Source organism: Copadichromis virginalis, linkage group LG7, assembly GCF_057382275.1.
Source record: "Copadichromis virginalis isolate Kocher_CV1m ecotype Utaka linkage group LG7, C_Virginalis_male_GT1.1, whole genome shotgun sequence".
NCBI lineage: Eukaryota > Metazoa > Chordata > Actinopteri > Cichliformes > Cichlidae > Copadichromis > Copadichromis virginalis.
The window spans coordinates 58737096-58755108 of record NC_140624.1 but is presented as its reverse complement, the minus strand read 5'-3'; the positions used below and the strand labels follow the sequence as shown (position 1 = coordinate 58755108).

At 39.0% G+C, this 18013-nt stretch overlaps 2 long non-coding RNA genes and 1 other non-coding gene across 4 annotated transcripts; 2 read left to right on the top strand and 1 right to left on the bottom strand.

Moving 5' to 3' along the window:
• Nucleotides 1-379: 379 nt before the first annotated feature.
• On the top strand, nucleotides 380-7762 carry LOC146706343 (uncharacterized). Of its 2 annotated transcripts, XR_014921522.1 has the most exons (4): nucleotides 380-1105; nucleotides 2968-3105; nucleotides 6004-7153; nucleotides 7231-7762. It is a non-coding gene; the product is annotated as an uncharacterized LOC146706343 (long non-coding RNA). The 2 variants fall into 2 exon arrangements; XR_014921521.1 differs by having other exon boundaries at nucleotides 6004-7762.
• Nucleotides 7763-11242: 3480 nt separating this feature from the next.
• LOC146706342 (U1 spliceosomal RNA) lies at nucleotides 11243-11406 on the bottom strand. The gene has a single exon (XR_014921789.1). It is a non-coding gene; the product is annotated as a U1 spliceosomal RNA (small nuclear RNA).
• A 108-nt stretch (nucleotides 11407-11514) lies between these two features.
• LOC146706341 (uncharacterized) lies at nucleotides 11515-14177 on the top strand. The gene is made up of 2 exons (XR_014921755.1): nucleotides 11515-12808; nucleotides 12942-14177. It is a non-coding gene; the product is annotated as an uncharacterized LOC146706341 (long non-coding RNA).
• Nucleotides 14178-18013: the final 3836 nt, after the last annotated feature.

The following is an 18013-nucleotide window of genomic DNA, read 5'->3' as shown; positions in this document are numbered from 1 at the left end:
ATAATTTACATTTACTTTTAACATAATATTACATGAAAATGATCAGAAATGTTTTCACAGATGTGTGTTTAATGAATCATTTATGTTAAATCACCCATGATGCATTAGGAAATGTCTACACACATATACATGGGCCCATTTTTAGTAACCATCACTGCTGTGTGGACAGATCACATGGTTATAAACCAGGTGAAAACTGACTTCAAACCTTTGAGCTGTAGTGTAGATTGCAATGATAGTGTATAGTTATCTATTACAGAAGAATATATAGAAGTCTGAGGACAGGGAGACACTGTAAAAAAGTTATGAGCTGTCTTGCTGCAGAGAAAGTGGAGTCTGTCATCCTTGAAAAGCTCCCAAGATAGGCAGCTGGCAGGTTGAATGATGCTCTGCCTCTGTGGTCAAGTACAGACATAGGCCTTAAGCAACCATGAGCCACTGATAAGCGTGACACTACTGCTCAAAGGTTTGTGGTCAGATTGAAACAGTCGTCTTTTAATTAATAATTTACATTTACTTTAACATAATATTACATGAAATTTATCAGTAATGTTTACACAGATGTGTGTTTAATGAATCATTTATGTTAAATCACCCATGATGTATTAGGAAATATCTACACACTTATACATGGGCCCATTTGTAGTAACGATCACTGCTGTATGGACTGATCACATGGTTATATACCTGCAACACATCTGACAAGTGCAAACAGAAAATGGAATGATCCATCACAAACTTCAACAATTTGCTCTTTTTAATCCACACAATGATTTTGGTTTGTGCTGATATCTTTGGAAAAAGATTTCTTCACTGACAAGTTGGGATCTAACATCACAAACTGACATCTGGTGATACGATGTACCAAATAAAAATGGGCCTCAGTAGATGTCATGGTTCCCTTGCTCTCTTTTGCTGGCCTGCTTCTTTCTCTCTCCTCTTTCGGTGTATGCCTGTGTTGTTGTCCGTGTGCTTGTCTTTTTTAGGGGATGCTCCTCCATCTTCCCGTCCCTCAGTCACTTGTGAACAATCAGCTGATTACTCGCCTGTTCCTCGCGAGGTCTTCATGCTGGCTTCTAAACAACCAGATCATTGCAGTACCAAGGTAACGTATTATGCCACAGTCATGTCACATTTTCCATCAGTTCTTGCCTTTGAATTGAATAGAATAGAATAGAATAGAATAGAATTCAACTTTATTGTCATTGCACATGCACAGGTACAGGGCAACGAAATGCAGTTTGCATCCATCCAGAAGTGCTTTAGTGATATAGATATATTACAATATATATTAGCAATAATATAGATATGTGAGTATATTACAGAAATGGGTCTATTATGGTATGTTATAATGTACACGGTATGAAGTATGTTGTGAATATTCTATAACTATAAGTATGTACAGGCTGTAGTGAGTACAAGCTATGTACAGGATATGAACAGGATATAAATATGAAAAACTATACAGAATATGAAATAAATAACTTTACAGAATCTGGGATATACAGCTATACAGAAATGGGAACTATGCAAGTTGTAAACAGTTGTAGGATTAAAAATTATCGAATGTACAGAATGATTATTTACACAGAGCTATACAGTAGTGCAGTTAAGATAAGTGAGGGTGTAGATAGTTTCTACAGAGGCTGTATAAAGTGCTAGTGGTTGTGAGTGGTGGTTCAGTCCATGTTATTATTGTGTTTGAGGGTACAGTTGTCCATTGTGGGTGTGTGTATGTTCAGTCCATGAGTTTAACGTGGGTCAGATGTCAGGAGGCAGAGTTCAGGAGTCTGACAGCTGTGGGGAAGAAGCTGTTCCGGTACCTGGTGGTCTTAGTCCGGAGGCTCCTGTGGCGCCTCCCAGAGGGCAGGAGGGTGAAGAGTCCATGTGATGGGTGACTGGGGTCTTTGATGATTTTCCCAGCCCTTTTCAGACACCGCTTCCTGTAGATGTCTTTTATGGCAGGAAGTGGTGCTCCGGCGATGCGCTGGGCAGTTTTCACGACCCTCTGCAACGCCTTCCGGTCCGAGGCAGAGCAGTTCCCGTACCAGACTGTTATACAGTTGGTCAGGATGCTCTCGATGGTGCAGCGATAGAAGTTCACCAGGATGTCTGAGGACAGGTGGTTCTTCCTCAGAGTCCTCAAGAAGAAGAGGCGCTGGTGAGCCTTCTTGACCAGCTTGGAGCAGTTGGTCGTCCAGGTGAGATCCTCGGAGATGTGGACTCCCAGGAACTTGAAGCTGCTCACACGCTCCACAGCCGTCCCCTTAATGTGGATGGGTGGATGTGGGTCAGCATTCCTCCTGTAGTCCACGATGAGCTCCTTGGTCTTCTCGGTGTTAAGCAGCAGGTTGTTTCTGTCGCACCACTCAGCCAGACGATCCACCTCCTCCCTGTAGGCGGCCTCATCGTTGTCACTGATGAGGCCAATCACCGTGGTGTCATCTGCAAACTTAATGATGGTGTTGGAACCATCAGCAGGTCTGCAGTCGTGGGTGAAGAGGGAGTAGAGGAAAGGGCTCATCACACAGCCTTGTGGTACACCGGTGTTCATTGTGATGGTAGATGAGCAGCGGTTATCCAGCCGGACATGTTGGGGGCGGTTGGTCAGGAAGTCCAGTAACCATTTGCAGATGAGGGAACTGATACCCAGGTCTGTCAGTTTCCTGATGAGTTGTGAGGGGTGGATTGTATTGAATGCTGAACTGAAGTCTATAAACAGCATTCTGGCGTAGGTGTTGTTGTTGTCCAGGTGTGAGAGGACAGAGTGCATTGCGATGGAGACTGCATCCTCTGTGCTCCTGTTCCGGCGGTATGCGAATTGGTGGGGGTCCAGGGTGGGGGGGAGACAGGATTTGAAGTGTGCTAGGACCAGTCGCTCTAAGCACTTAGTGATGATGGGGGTGAGTGCTACTGGGCGGTAATCATTGAGGCAAGATGGGTTGCTCACTCTTTGTTTCTGTGCAGACGTTTCAGTGTTACGGATCTCCATGACCTTCTGTGACAGTGTCTGAGTGTGCCTCCAGACAACCTTCCCTACCTCTGCCCCGTCTCCTGGAGCCCACAGTGTTTATCCTGTATTGATAACTATCTGCAAATATACCTGTAAGACTTTACCACAGTGTCTCATCATCATTCTGTTGTTTTCATAACAGTACACTGTAGAAATAATGGACTGTCTAATAGGTATTGAGGTCATAGTGAATGTAGTTTATTAGTGTGTGTCGTAGTATGATTTTGTTGTTTATAGGATTTAAGATTAGAAAATAGAAAATAGTCCTGGGATGGGAACAAAGAACTGGGGTGCAGGGAAGTGGGGCAATTAACCCCAAACACAGGACAGTAGCAAGATTTACTGAGGGTGAGGGGCAGACAATTGCCAATGTACATTACCTTAAAAGGAGATGGGGGTCAGGGTGTCAGCACCCCAGGCCACTTTACCAGTGTTTTTCCATTGTGGGGGATTTACTGTAGAAATTGGAGACCAGAGACTATAACTGTAGCTGTTGTGTGAAACTCTTCAGATCAGCCTTTAGAGTAGGACTGCACAGGATGCAGTGTGCTGATCTCCAGATGCATCTGTAAGGAAAATGGGTAATAAAAGGATTGTGTGAAATTTGGAAACATCTCTGCGTGATCTCTACCGAGACAAAAAGAATTGGAGAGTCTCAACAACACTAAGTAGATATTCCACTAAATCTCATTTGTGATTTATGATAAATGTTACCATTAATTATTTATATTTCTTTACGCTTCTGATTAATTTAGTAAAACTTCTAAACGATTTTTACTGTTGTCAGAAAATAAGACATTTCTAATTCTCTACAGACTTTTGAGCTGTAGTATAGATTGCAATAATAGTGTATGGTTATTGTTTATAGCAGATGAAATAGCAGTATCAGGACAGATACGAGAGAAACGCTCTCGTATTTTAACATTAAACTCATAACTTTCCTTTTTGATGGTTTGCATTTGGCCTCTCAGGGCCACTGCAGTACAGTCATCCCCCCCCCCCCCCCCCCCCATGTTTTTTTTAACTTAACCCAACAACATAGTTGGTTAAATTATACAAAAAAAAAAAAATCATATGTGCCCATAAAAGAGGTCAAAATAACAGAACTCTACTCAAAGTTAGCAACAACCAATACTGATACCTCAAACAAACTGACCTCACTAAAGAAGACAACGGGGGAAACTTAAATAGTGGCTGATCAGCCCACAAAAATCACAAAAAGGGGTAAAACACACAAAAACCTAACTGAGACCAAAACCAGTTATTTATTATCCTGTAAATTAAACCTTATATTTAAAGAAAGACCAATGTGGATGCAGTGTTGTGTGTAAGCCTCTACACTGATATTACCACTGTGTGGCTGTAACTGCAGCCATCACACCGCCTGACCACGTTAAGGTGGTAATCTCTCAGGGGGAAAACAGAAAAACAAAACAACAAAAAAGAAAATAAAATAATGCTCATCAGATTCTAACAATTCAAAACATGACATTTACCTTAACTGGATGACCTATATAATAAATATATTCTAACCCAACAATAGTACTTCACACTATTGCCAATATTAACAAAACCAAAAAGGGTAAGCCAAGTTATTTAAAAAAAGACAATTCACAAAGTCTTGAAAAATAGAAATAAAGAATAAAAATCCTCAATCCACTCTATAACAACAGTCTCCTGCTTCCCTGCAGATCAACACGTTCTCACTCCTAACTCGTCATATGTGCGACGCCCATACAGCATGTATCACTTCTCAGTTATTTATTGCACTTCTTGCTCGTCAGTGAGGCACTTTTAGTGCTTTATCTATTTTTGTGTGGGGACTTGTTATAAATCAGTCTTCAACCTTTAATCTCTCTCTGAAAATGACTGGGATTAAATGCAGTATAATAAACTTTCCTGAACGTGTGTCTTGTCATGATCTCCAGTGCTGCCATTTCATAGGATCTCCTGTCCAGGGCTTCTCAAACGTTGGTTGTTTTTATAACTCCTCTCACCTTCTGCTCTTGTGTCTGCTGTGATAAGCCTTACTCACCCATTTTATTTCCATTTCTGTTTCTCACTATTTTTCTTAACAAGATTAAACCAGAATCAAGGTATGACTCAAGTATGTGAGGAAATTCTACACTAATTGGTACCTGCGGTCTTTCTTCTGTTGCATACCACACCCCAAAGAATGGATACACATAATGCAGACACATTTTCAGTGACCCAAATAACATTCAAACACGCTCCGTATCATAACCTCCTTTTTGTTTGTGTTTATTTTAAGCAGTTGATTTAACATAAGGATTAAAATAGAAAGAACAATCCTTGAAATAACACATGTGTGTGAAATACATAATAAAAAACATAAAATAAATAAAATAAATAACTATGTCAAACCTCCTGAGATCCAGCCTCACAATCACTTGTTCTATGATGACTAAAGGAAGTTTATTTACTTCATAGACCCAGTGACGCCCATTCAGTTTCATTATCCAGGAAGTAACAGCTGATGCTCACTTCTGTTTAAGACACAGTCCAATCTTAGGTTCCTCATCCTGAGTGGAACAATGGGTCTATAGAATAGAATAGAATAGAATAGAATAGAATAGAATAGAATAGAATAGAATGCCTTTATTGTCACTATACAGTTGTACAGAGCATCTCATACTCAGTGTAAACATGCTGGGGGGGGGGGGGGGGTACAGTTCTGCAGCGCTATGTACATATGGACAATATTAACATGAGGAAAAACATATATATATATAAAATGTACAATATACAAGACGTAAGTAATATGTAATAAATAGTGTTATGTATATACAGTTGAGTATTGCACATGGAATTGGTATAAATAGTGTTATGTATATACAGTGTGAGTACAGCTGCCTTTTTCAGATCATCTCTACATTATATGAGTTGATGATTCTAGCATTACAGAAAATGTCTTAATTATTCCAGACTGAGCTGTGGTGAGATCTTTTATTTTCTTTCTTGTGTTTCAGTGACAGCCTTAGCCATCACAGCCGGGCAGGTAACAAACCTATTTGCTTATTTATTTATTTTTGTCTCTAAAACTCATAAATACATATCAATACATGTATTCATTGTGAAGCATCCTGATGATCAGTAACCAAGTGTTTCTTCCTGAAACAATTACATGTAACTGTGCTGCAGTGAGGATAATACGATGTAGTATTAGGGCAAAGTTAAGAAAGGTATTATCGATCATTTTGAGAATAAAGTCAAAATGTGGAGATTACAGCTGTCTCAAGGCAAGCTGCCATGGTTGCTACTGTATATCATCTGAGTTGGTGAAACCGTACTTCAGAATTGGTTTTAGCAAGAAGGAAACATGAGCTAAAATAACCAGAACACAACTTTAAAATGCTTTTCACCAGGAGTTTTAGCTCATGAGCTAAAACTCCCTGGTTTTAGCTCATAAACGCAGTGTGGTGATAAGTATTAGGTTGTACCAAAAAAAGGGCTGGTAATAATAATAATGGATTGCATTTATATAGCGCTTTTCAAGACCCTCAAAGCACTTTACAATTCCACTATTCATTCACTCTCACATTCACACACTAGTGGAGGCAAGCTACAGTTGTAGCCACAGCTGCCCTGAGGCAGGCCGACAGAAGCGAGGCTGCCATATCACGCCATCGGGCCCTCTGGCCTCTACTAGTAGGCGGTAGGTGAAGTGTCTTGCCCAAGGACACAACGACCAAGACTGTCCGAGCCGTGGCTTGAACCGGCAACCTTCCAATTACAAGACAAACTGCCAACTCTTGAGCCACGATCTAATGGACAGATGCAAGGTTATCGATGGTTACATCCTCGTGTAATAAAGAAGTTGAATGTTGTATCACACAATGGCTGATCAATTTGTTTCACTAACTCATCTAAATAAGGAATTTTGTAGCAGAAACAGTAATTATAGCAGTTTGTTGTGGGACAGTAATGTCCATATCAACAACTTTTTTCTTGTGGCTCTAATACTCCATCGTAGCGTAGAGCCTCCCCGTCTTCTCTGTAGCTCAGTTACTTGATCTAAATCCTTGATCAGCTGTGTGCTGAGCTATGGCCCAGTTAGATGTTAATGTGTGTTCTTATGTTGTGTTATAGTGACAGCTGTGTGTACTGCTGCAGGAGCAAGTAAGCAGTTTATTTATCTTTAACTAATTTGAATCAAAGCCCGATCCATGTCTGATACATGTCTTGTCTTCCTGCAGTAGGTGCTGTAGTCACTGCTCCTGCTCTTCTGGGAGCTGCAGGTTTCAACTCAGCTGGAATAGCTGCAGGCTCCTGCGCTGCAGGCATGATGTCGTCTGCTGCAGCTTCTAATGGAGGAGAAGTGACAGCCGGAGGTGTGGTGGCTGTTTTGCAGTCAGCAGGTAAATATATAATTAGATGTTTTATTAGGATTTTAACTTACAACAACATGCAAAAAGAAGAAGTTCATGGCTTTGGGCCTTGGATTCCAGGCCGGAGTTGTGTCCTCAGCCTGTAGTCTGACTTGGAGGAAGAAAACTAAATCTTGTGGACCCCATTGCAGTGTGAGTGTGGTGGTTTCTTACTGGTCAATAGTAGACCTTACTACAGTCTTGTACGGGAGTCATTTTGAACCGTACGTAACATTTGACGTTTGTCGACAGGATTTTTATTCAGCATACAAAACCACCTGCCTTAGACTGATCAATATGGCTGATGAACTATCTGAAACCGTTAATATGGTGTGTGTGAATATCAAATAAAGTCTTATGAATCAAATTATGTCAGTCCTTCGTGACATGTATCACTTGTTTTTTTTTGGAGTGTTTTTTTTCTGTTTTTTAATTTTGTTATCCACATGAAAAATTCCAAAACTGCAGATTTTAGACACTTTAGACCTAAAATGTATATTCATTAGGGGAAAAAAACATTCATTTGTGATAGTAAACATAAAACAACCTGAAAGACTCCATGTGACAGTCAGAACATTGAGCTTAACAAGTAAGGTCCAGTTATTTGTTTTAACAAACATTTCAAGCACATCCTCTAGTCTATTTGTAGGATTGTTGGCTGTCCACTCAAGAAGTTCAGAATACAAAAAGCAGAATAAGAGATTTTTGACTACCCGACTTCTGTCTGTATTAAGAGTGGCCTTTGGTGTCATATTTCAGCTGCTGCACATGTCAATTGATTTTGTAACACCAAGACTTTAATATTTGAGACTGCTATTAAGCAGGTCAAAAATGAAATTTCATGCTCATCTGAGGCTACATATATACAAACCCGATTTACTTCACACCACATCATTTTTCATATGTAGGAAAAGGTAAGTTCATCAGATGAAACTTAAAGGATCTTTGGCTCACGTCTTCATCTGGATCAGCGGTCCCCAACCCCCGGTCCGTGAGTCCTTTGGTACCGGGCCACGAGAGTTGAGGCTCAGGTGTGAAATGTCAAGTCAATGAAAGTAGAAAAATGTTTTAATATATATTAATTTTATAGTATTTTGTAAACGTAAACAGGGGTGGCCATTTTTGGCCACGAACAAGCTGAGAGGGAGTTTTTTTGTTTTTCTGTTACTGCACACAAAAAAACAAAGATACATAAAACTCATTGATACTTTTAATTATTGCTATGCATCTAACCTCCATCATGGTTAGAAAATAATTCAGTTTGCATGTTTTATTTGGAAAAAAATTGGGGTTTTGTGATTTTTTCCATTTATGAGTTCCTAGGATTATGTGATCTAACTGGTATTTAAAGGGTTAGAATTCTGAATTTGAATGAAATTTTGATTTTCATGAACAGCACTGATGCTAATCTAAAAAATCAAGTAAAAAAAAGTGGAAATTTTTCTTAATATATATGAATTTTATAGCATTTTGTAGTTGTAAACAAGGGGTGGCCATTTTTGGCCACGAACAAGCTGAGAGGGAGTTTTCATGTTTTTGCTCTCTCTGCACAAAAATAACAATGCATTATAATCAATGTTGATGTGAATCAATTACATGACCCATACTCTACTATTAATAATACAAGAAATTTCAGTAGCAACTCAATTATATAAAATTGCAAGATTTGAGGTTGTCTTCCAGCTAGTCGCAGTGGACAAACAAACTGGTGTTTAAAGGGTTAAAAATGTAAAAAGTAATAATTATTTTATATTTATGAAAAGAACTGAAGTTACTTAAAAGCTTTATGCAGATAAAATGGCAAAATAAACATGAAAATAACAGACCTAATCTGTTGGTGGCCACGAACAAGCTGAAAGGGTAGTGATTTTGAACAAAGGCAAGGCAAGGCAAATTTATTTGTATAGCACAATTCAACAACAAGGTGATTCAAAGTGCTTTACAGAGACATTAGAAACAAAAACAAATAAAAAGTATGATTTAAAATTGATTAAAACAAGCAAACAAACAAACTAACTAAACACACACATTTCACACCTGTTCGCGCGATCTGAACCCTTATCGTAAGGGGAGCTACCAGTCCTTCTGTGGACGAGCTACTTTCTATTTTAAATTCCCTGAATTTAAAATACTCTCTAGACCCAGTCTAGACCCAGCTGGGGAGCTACCCAGAGCTCTAACCCACTTAACAAACAAACAAACAAACAAAGCAGTATGTAAAATCAAAACAGATAAAATCAGAACAGTAGATAAAATCAGTAGTTAATGTAAGTTTTGAAATTTAAGCTTAACTAATTAACAAACAAACAAAACAGTATATAAAATCAAAACAGATAAAATCAGAAATAGATAAGATCAGTAGTTAATGTAAGTTGAGAAACTGCTTTTTCAATGATCTTACTTAAAAACGGGAGATTTGAGATCGGCCTGTAGTTGTTCATTTGTGTCTTGTCAAGATTGTCATTTTTCAGTATAGGTTTGATTACAGCAGTTTTTAGTGGTTCTGGAAACACACCTGACATTAAGGAAAAGTCGACGATCTGTAACAGGTCTGACTCTAAAGTCTTTGAGACCTTTTTGAAAAAACTTGTTGGCAGGACATCTAAACAGCAAGAGGAGGAGTTCAGTTGACCTAAGATGTCCTCCAGGTCTTTGCTGTTAATCGGGTGAAACTCTTTGATGGTGTTTAAACAGTTTTTCAGTGGACACAGTACATATCCTGGATCTGCTGTTGATGTACCAACTGCTTGTCTAATCTTTTGGATTTTGTCTGTGAAGAATTTGGCAAAGTCATTGCAGGCCATGGTTGAATGAAGTTCAGCTGCCACTGGCACAGGAGGGTTTGTTAGCCTGTCAACTGTAGAAAATAAGACCCGAGCATTATGGCTGTTTTTAGTGATGATGTCAGAGAAGTAGGACCTTCTTGCACTCCTCAGTTGTAAATTATAATTGTGAAGTTTCTCTTTATAGATGTCATAGTGAACCTGGAGGTTTGTTTTTCTCCATCTGCGCTCAGCTTTCCTACACTCTCTTTTTTCATTTTTCACTAGTGTGGAGTTTCTCCATGGAGACTTTTTCCTTCCAGAGATAACCTTCACCTTAATGGGGGCAATAGTATCCATTACATTTAACAGTTTTGCCTTAAAGCTATTGACGAGCTCATTGACTGAACCTTTGGACAGGTCAGGTGTTAATGGGAAGACCTGGTTAAAGATCTCACTACTGTCTTCAGTTATACACCGTTTTGTGATCACTGCTGTTGATATATTTGTGTGGGCTGAGATTTTACTTTCAAAGAAAACACAGTAATGATCAGATAAGCCCACATCAGACACAGCAATGTTTGAAATGCTCAGGCTTGGAGATCAGTAGGTCAAGAGTGTGTCCTCTATTATGTGTGGCCTCTGTTACATGCTGAGTCAGCCCAAAGTTGCCCAGAGTGTTACTCAGGTCTTTAGTCCCTTTGTCCTGAGGGTTGTCCACATGGATGTTAAAATCCCCAACAATAATTACACAGTCGAAATCAACACAGATCACAGACAGCAGTTCACTGAGGTCATTAATGAATCATTTCAATGTAAGCAGCTGTCTCCTGGAAGTTTTCAGTCTTTTGAATATGTGGCTTTACAGCTGAAGGCCCCATCCAAAGTTGTGTTTGTTAATGTTTACAGGCCTCCCAAATGCTGCACAGACTTTTTTAAATAAGACAGCATCCCCTCCTCCTCTCCTGCTTACCCTGGCCTCACTGATAAAACTGTAGTTAGGAAGCCAGAAGATCGCATGACATCGTCATTGAAAATAAGCGCAAACATTCCCACTCATTTTTCTTTCAACATATGATGAGGGGAGAGCGCGAACGCAGTCCCCACTACCAGAAATTATGTAGTTGAGATTCCCACATTTGGGGAATTCGCAGGCTGTCAGCAAAGCCAGAGTGCAATGGCTGAGCCTCGGCCTGAGAGAACCATCTTCGTGATCATGGTATCTCTCCTACCAGGTAAGTATGAATTCTTTAGCTCACATATGGGGCAGTCTTTCACACACAAACCCTGCACACTCACGGTGCTCACAATCTCAAAATCAACACAAACACAGCCTGTAGGAAGCTGGGACTACACACTATTTATATATACACATGAAGCAGTTTCCAACAGAGCCCCATAAGGTTATTTAGCTTTACAAATACCGGGAGAATTTCCCATCATGCATTGCTGTATCTGCGCAACAAGAGCTAGCTGAAAGATAACTTTTTTTCATCCATTTAACCTCCTTAAATCCACCAACAAACCACCAGAAGTTCAGCTAACTCAAAGGTAAAGCACGCTGCTAAACGAGTTTGTCTGATACTCGGGAAAAAGAGGATAAACGCAAAAGTTTTCTAGTTGAAGCACAGTCACTTCCGGTCTTTTCGTTAACTGCTGCTAGGCAACCAACAGTTTCCCGCTACGGTCTCGGAGTATGAACAGTGTTGCTCACGAAAACACGTCTGTGAACATGTCCGTGTGCAACAAACAACCAGAAAACAATCCAAATAAAAACACTAAAAATTTACTCATTAACAACGACTGAATTCACTCAGAGCAACTTTTTGCTTTGGCGGGAGTTTATTACCTGCTAAAGATGGCAGGAAGTCTCAAATCACGCGGGTCCGGCGCACATACACGTCTGGATGGTACAGCATAACCAGGTTAAGACATCTCTAAAAAAATATATTTTTGAGTGTTTTTCAGTGTTTTTAATTATTTGTTTTAATTTTGTTTATTTTCCATTGTTCACTGTGGCCTGATAAACATTTTATCAAAATATATTTCATAAGGCCATCGCTAAATATTTACAAGAAATCAGGCATTATACAGTGTGTAAACTTCAGTGTGATTTGGATGCTCAGCAGAAAATGTAGCCAGATATCAGCTGGGTTTAGATACATTTCAGATAAGAAAACCTTTGTTAGTCCCAGAGTTGGGAAATTCAAATTGTTACTGCAGCAGAGTACACAAGGCAGGAACAAATGAACACACACAGCATACCTAACAGCAATAATGCTATGCAAAAATAGAAGAAATATAGACTAAGAAATAGATAAGTACTTATATATGTAAGTCTATTTATCTATATCCATAGCCATCTATCTATATATATCTACATACATACATATACTTATATATGATGTAATAATACAGATTACTATTAGAAGAAGAATGAAACACAAGAAAACCCCAGGAAGGAGATCCTGTTTATTTTAATACCTGCAGTTGCCATCCCATTGGTTATCGCTTGCCTCTTCTTTCTGGTTTGCTTGTGTCGCAATAAACATAAGGCTTCAAATGACACACCACCTCGTTCCCAGCTCAGCAGCTCACCCTCCCAGGACACGGAGCTGTCGCCCCTGAATCATCAAAAACAACAGGTAGCAATAATAATAACAAGGTAACATTAAATATGGTCACAGTAAATGTGATTTACATACATTTGTTTAAGTATTGTTGAATTCTGGTGGCCAGAGTCTTTGGTGACATGTATTTATTGTTTCATGGCTGCAGGCGAAGCTGCGTGAGATTAACATGTCAGCAGTGCGATTTATGGAGGGGCTCGGTGAGGACCGGTTTGGCAAGGTGTACAAGGGCCACCTATATGGCACAGTACCTGGTGAGCAGACCCAAGTGGTGGCCATAAAAACTTTAAAGGACAAGGTAGATTCTGCTCTTTGTGAGGAATTTCACCATGAAGCTATGGTCCGTTTCCATCTGCAGCACCCAAACATTGTTTGTTTGCTTGGCGTGGTCATTTCATAGTGCAGTGGTTGGGTGTTAATAGGTATTAACAGGTATTGCACACTGATATATGCAAAGACCCCAGTGTGTGAATATGTGGTGTACATTCATTGCTGTTGTGCAGTGTACAGTCTGACAGCAGCTGGAGGGAAAGGCCTCCAAAATGTCCACTTGGAACACGGCCTGTCACTGAAGGGTGACCTGTATGGGGTGGGAGCTGTTATCTGACAGGGATAACTACCTCCACTGGGTCAAGAGGACATCCCAGAACAGAGCTAGTTTTCTTGATGAACCTGTTCAGTTTCTTCCTATCCCCAGCAGACCACACCATAAAACATGGACAATACCACCACAGCGTCTGAGGTCTTCAGGAGCTCTCCCTGCTCCCTTCCAAAAGACTTCTCTGTTGCAAATACAACCGTCTTTATCCTTTTGTGTAGATGTACACTCTGTTGTTACTCCAGATCCGTTTATTAATCAGATCACTTATATGAGTCAGCTATCTTAATGCCCATTCTCTGGATGTTCACTGGTGTAGGTGGAGTCCACTACCTGCTCCTTGGTTTTCGGAGTGTTGATCTGGAAGTGGTTCTGCTGGCACCAGTTGACAAAGTCCTCAGTCAGTTCTCTGTATTCCCTGTTGTCCTGTTGTACACATCGAGGAGATGCTCTCATTGCCCACCCATTATTTTAAAATAGAGATAGCCTACATAGTTCATACATATGAGAGACCATTATGAGCCAATTAGGAGAAAGCATTAAATGAGCTGTGGGCCACTGCTGGCACTGTCATCACATTGGAGGGTCACTTTAGTGTTCAAGTAGTATAAAAACGTTTGTCTTTAAACAAGAAAAAACTCACTAATATTTCAGAAAATGTAGTGTTTTGTTTTAATTTTCAAATATTGTATAACAAGGCAAAACTGCAAATGTGAATGCAAATTCTTTTTCCTCAATCTTAATTAACTAAAACCTTTCATTGAATAAAAAAAGAATTGGCACTCAGACATATGGCAGCACTTTGCTATAATTTTTGTTTTATTTAACAAAATAAAAATGCAGACATAAGTGTACATTTATGTCTACTAGTGAAAATTGTTTTCTTTACAAATAACTCTCACTGAACTAACACAGCCAATCCCTCAACATGGTTTTACTCTCTGCTCATATTGCCTTCATATTAAATCATTTTTTGCTTTTTATAGAAGTTATTTTCACATTGCACTCAACAACAAAATCCCCCGTAACAAAAACTAACTTCAAGGACCAAAATGCACAATATTTCCTCACGTCAACAGTACGGGTGGCAAGTAGGGGTGATGTGGGCCTCACGCAAGTCGGCCCCGGGCCGTGTGTTTCAGACCGCTGATTCACCTACTGTCACTATAGTGAAATGACTGTTTTTGTTTTGAAAGGTGGATGCTGGCAACCATCTTGGAAGAGAACAATACAATCTGTTGTAAGGCCTTCACTGGAAAATTGTGTATTTAGAATATAATACCAACATGTCATTTGAAGATAACATAGTACTTCAGTGACCAAATAGTATTTGGGTAAAAGTCACTGAATAGTGTTGGAATAAAGTGTGAAATTTGTGAAGAATTAAAATATCCAGGAGCTCAAATTACTTCACCAAAACATGTTTCAATCATATTTTATCAACACAAATTGCACAGGTTTATTGAATATGAATAACTTCACCTCAGTTGTTTAAGCTCCTGCCAAAGCAAAACATCTGTGTGCAACCAGTGTCCACTATTGAATTAAGTAAACCCAACATGTTCTTTTTCAGTGCATAATCACATTTAGTGAAATAAACTATTAAACCAGAATTACATATTAGGATTTAGCCAAGTGTTAGGATGTAATGCAGAGAAGTATTTCTAGTAGGCTTTTTTTCATATGCCTGTTTTCATTTTATTTTCTAATTTTTAAAGAAGGCTTTAGAAAGGTCAAAATAAATCTTCTGTAAGGGAGTATCAGCTATTCTAGTAGAATTTATTTTACCAATGCAAGGGTGCATTAATACCTTGTAATACAACATATCTATTTCATAAAGGGCGAACACAAATGTCCAAAGAGACTTCCTGGCAGCTGCCATTTTAAGTATAACCTCTGGTACGGGCACGTTCAGTTTGCAGCAGCTATACAACAGTGGCCTCTAGAGGTGTTTACACACTATGACCAAATCAGACAATGCAGCACAACACGCAGGTTGCCCCAATGAATTGATTAGGCTGGTAGCAGTGACTTGTTAACTTATCATTTGTCAAGCATATCTCCCATGAATGATATGAAATAATTTAGAGACATAACATTGACTAAACAAAGTAGAAGCTGCAATCAGTTTTTAGGAAAGTGAGTTTAATAAGAGTAAAATAATGCAGTAATTTCTTAGATTTTATAATCCCTTTATAAATCATGTTGGCTACTGCCTATTTAGCAGTGCAACAAGAGCATTAGACAAACAAACAAATAAATAAACAGTCAGCAAAAACAAAAAAGTTAGTACCCAGGGATAAAAATGTTGAGTATGAAAGGGAAACCTAATGGACAGATGTGATGCCTGAACAGTGGTGGCTTTAAGTGATGTATCAACTTAAACATGCATCCACAGTCTATGTTACATAAGTACGATGATCGGTGGTGACGGCTGGCGCCACTTTGGAAGCAGAGACTGTTGGTTTGAAAGCCTTTTGTGTCTCCTTGTGGCGGGACTCTTATACTGTACTGTGAGATGTCGAGCAGTGACACCCCCCCCCCCCCCCCCCCGTCACTCTGGCTCCTACCTCAAAGCACACTGTGTGCTGTCGATCTTACGTGCTGCACAATAATATTCAATATTTAGTATTTACTGTTATATTCACATAGATCATCGCGATGATGTTATTTATTATATTGCTCTCTTTTTTTTTGCTCGTTTTCTTTCCTGACAGGTGATCCAGGTGATGGATATATGTATTTTTTTGTCTGTTTGTTTTTCTTTTTTGTCCTTTATCACGTTCCTCTTCCCCGCTGTTTTTCTTTCCCTCTTTCTTTCTCCGTTTTCTTTCCCGCAGTCAAATCTGTCCCATGTTTAGCAAGTGAAAATAAAACAAAATAAACAATAAAAGCAAAGGTGAATCAAATAGATCATTAAGGCAAGGCTGGGATGGTCCATTTGGTAAAGTAAATCTGTTGGGCATCTTTCTTTGTCTTTCCACAATAATTCTGATGGCAAAAGAACCAAACGGGACAGGCAAAAAAAAGAAAAGAAGATGTCGAGCAGTGTCAGTAGTATGCTAGAAAGTGATACATTAACATTTCTGGGGTCACCATGAAGAGCTTACTTCCTTTCTTGCTCAGTGTGTAAAATGTGGTACTTAATGGATTGAAAAGAAAAATGATGGCACCCTTGTAGTTCACACAGGTGGTGATGATTCAGGGTTTTAATTTGTAAGGTTTGAATTTTGAGCCATCATAAATTTTAAACCAGGAAAGTATAATATTTAACACATGATAAGTCAAAGCTAATATAGCTGCTCATATATAGCTACTTATAATTTGAAGAGCTGCCTACACCAATGAGTAGACTTCCCAGAATGGAAACAGCACTCTTTGTGTGGTTTGAGAAAACACTCAAGTTGTTAAGAACTCTGACTGAGAAGAATCCGCCTGTGTACAGCAGCAGGCTGCCTTCCTAGAATTTGGATATCCCCCGTGCGCTCGTCTCTGCATTATGTGCATTACCTCTCTTAGAAAATTAAAACCACAGCATCTTTTTATAGTTTTCTTCATTCACTATCAGCTTACACCAAAAGTCTACTCTGAAGAAGATTATTCAAAACATGCAACACAGTCACCAATCCCAGCAAATCCACCCCTAAGTCAGACTGTACAATACAGAAAATAAAAGAGCTACAGCTCAGACTCTACAGGCTTCAGTTAGCATGTTAAATGTGAAAGTTCAGTTAGAAAAAGACTGAACAAAAACGGCCTGAGTTTAGCAATTAACCAAAGTGACAAACATTGCTCTAAATAATACTCCCCTAATCCAAGTAGTCACCCAAACCTGGACGTGGATTTAGAGGCCCGAGGGCCATCTCACACATTTATTCAGAATAAAACAAGTTTCAATTAAAAAAAATCAAAATCTTGTGGACGTATGCCTTTTACATGTTGGTAAAATGTTTAGGATGAGATGGAGATATAACACTCATGCACCCTGAAAATTATGAAGGTCTAAACATGTATCAAAGGGACTCACTGAACATCAGTGGATTTCTATGGGGCAAACGTACTTAAACTAGCCACTGTGACCATTGAGGCAGAGCAGAATGAATGATACTGATGGGAACTATGAGGGTTTGTAGTTAAATTCCTGCTCTTACACACTGTAAAATCGAATTAGTTAGAACTCAAAATAATTGAGGAAACTCGTTGCCTCAAAAAAATTGAGTAAAGCTTAGCTAAAAATGACTAAATTAGGACAACTTATTTATTTTGAGTACTCTGTACAAGCTCATTTGTTCCCAGAACTCAAGAAAATTGGATCAAGTTTACGTAAGTTGACCAAGTTAGGGCAACTTACTCATTTTGAGTACACTGTACAGCCTTGTTAGTTCCCAGAACTCAAAAAAATTAAGGAAACTCATTGCCTCAAAAAAACTAAGTAAAGCTTACTTAAGATGACTGTTAGGACAACTTATACAGTGCAAGTCTGCAGTATTAAGAATAACTTGATATTTCTGACTGTACAGTGCTAATTGTTTACTTACTGACAAACATTTCAAGTTCAACTAAATGAAAAAACAATTTGTGGTAACCTGAATATGATTAAAAATAATTAACAACACTTTTTG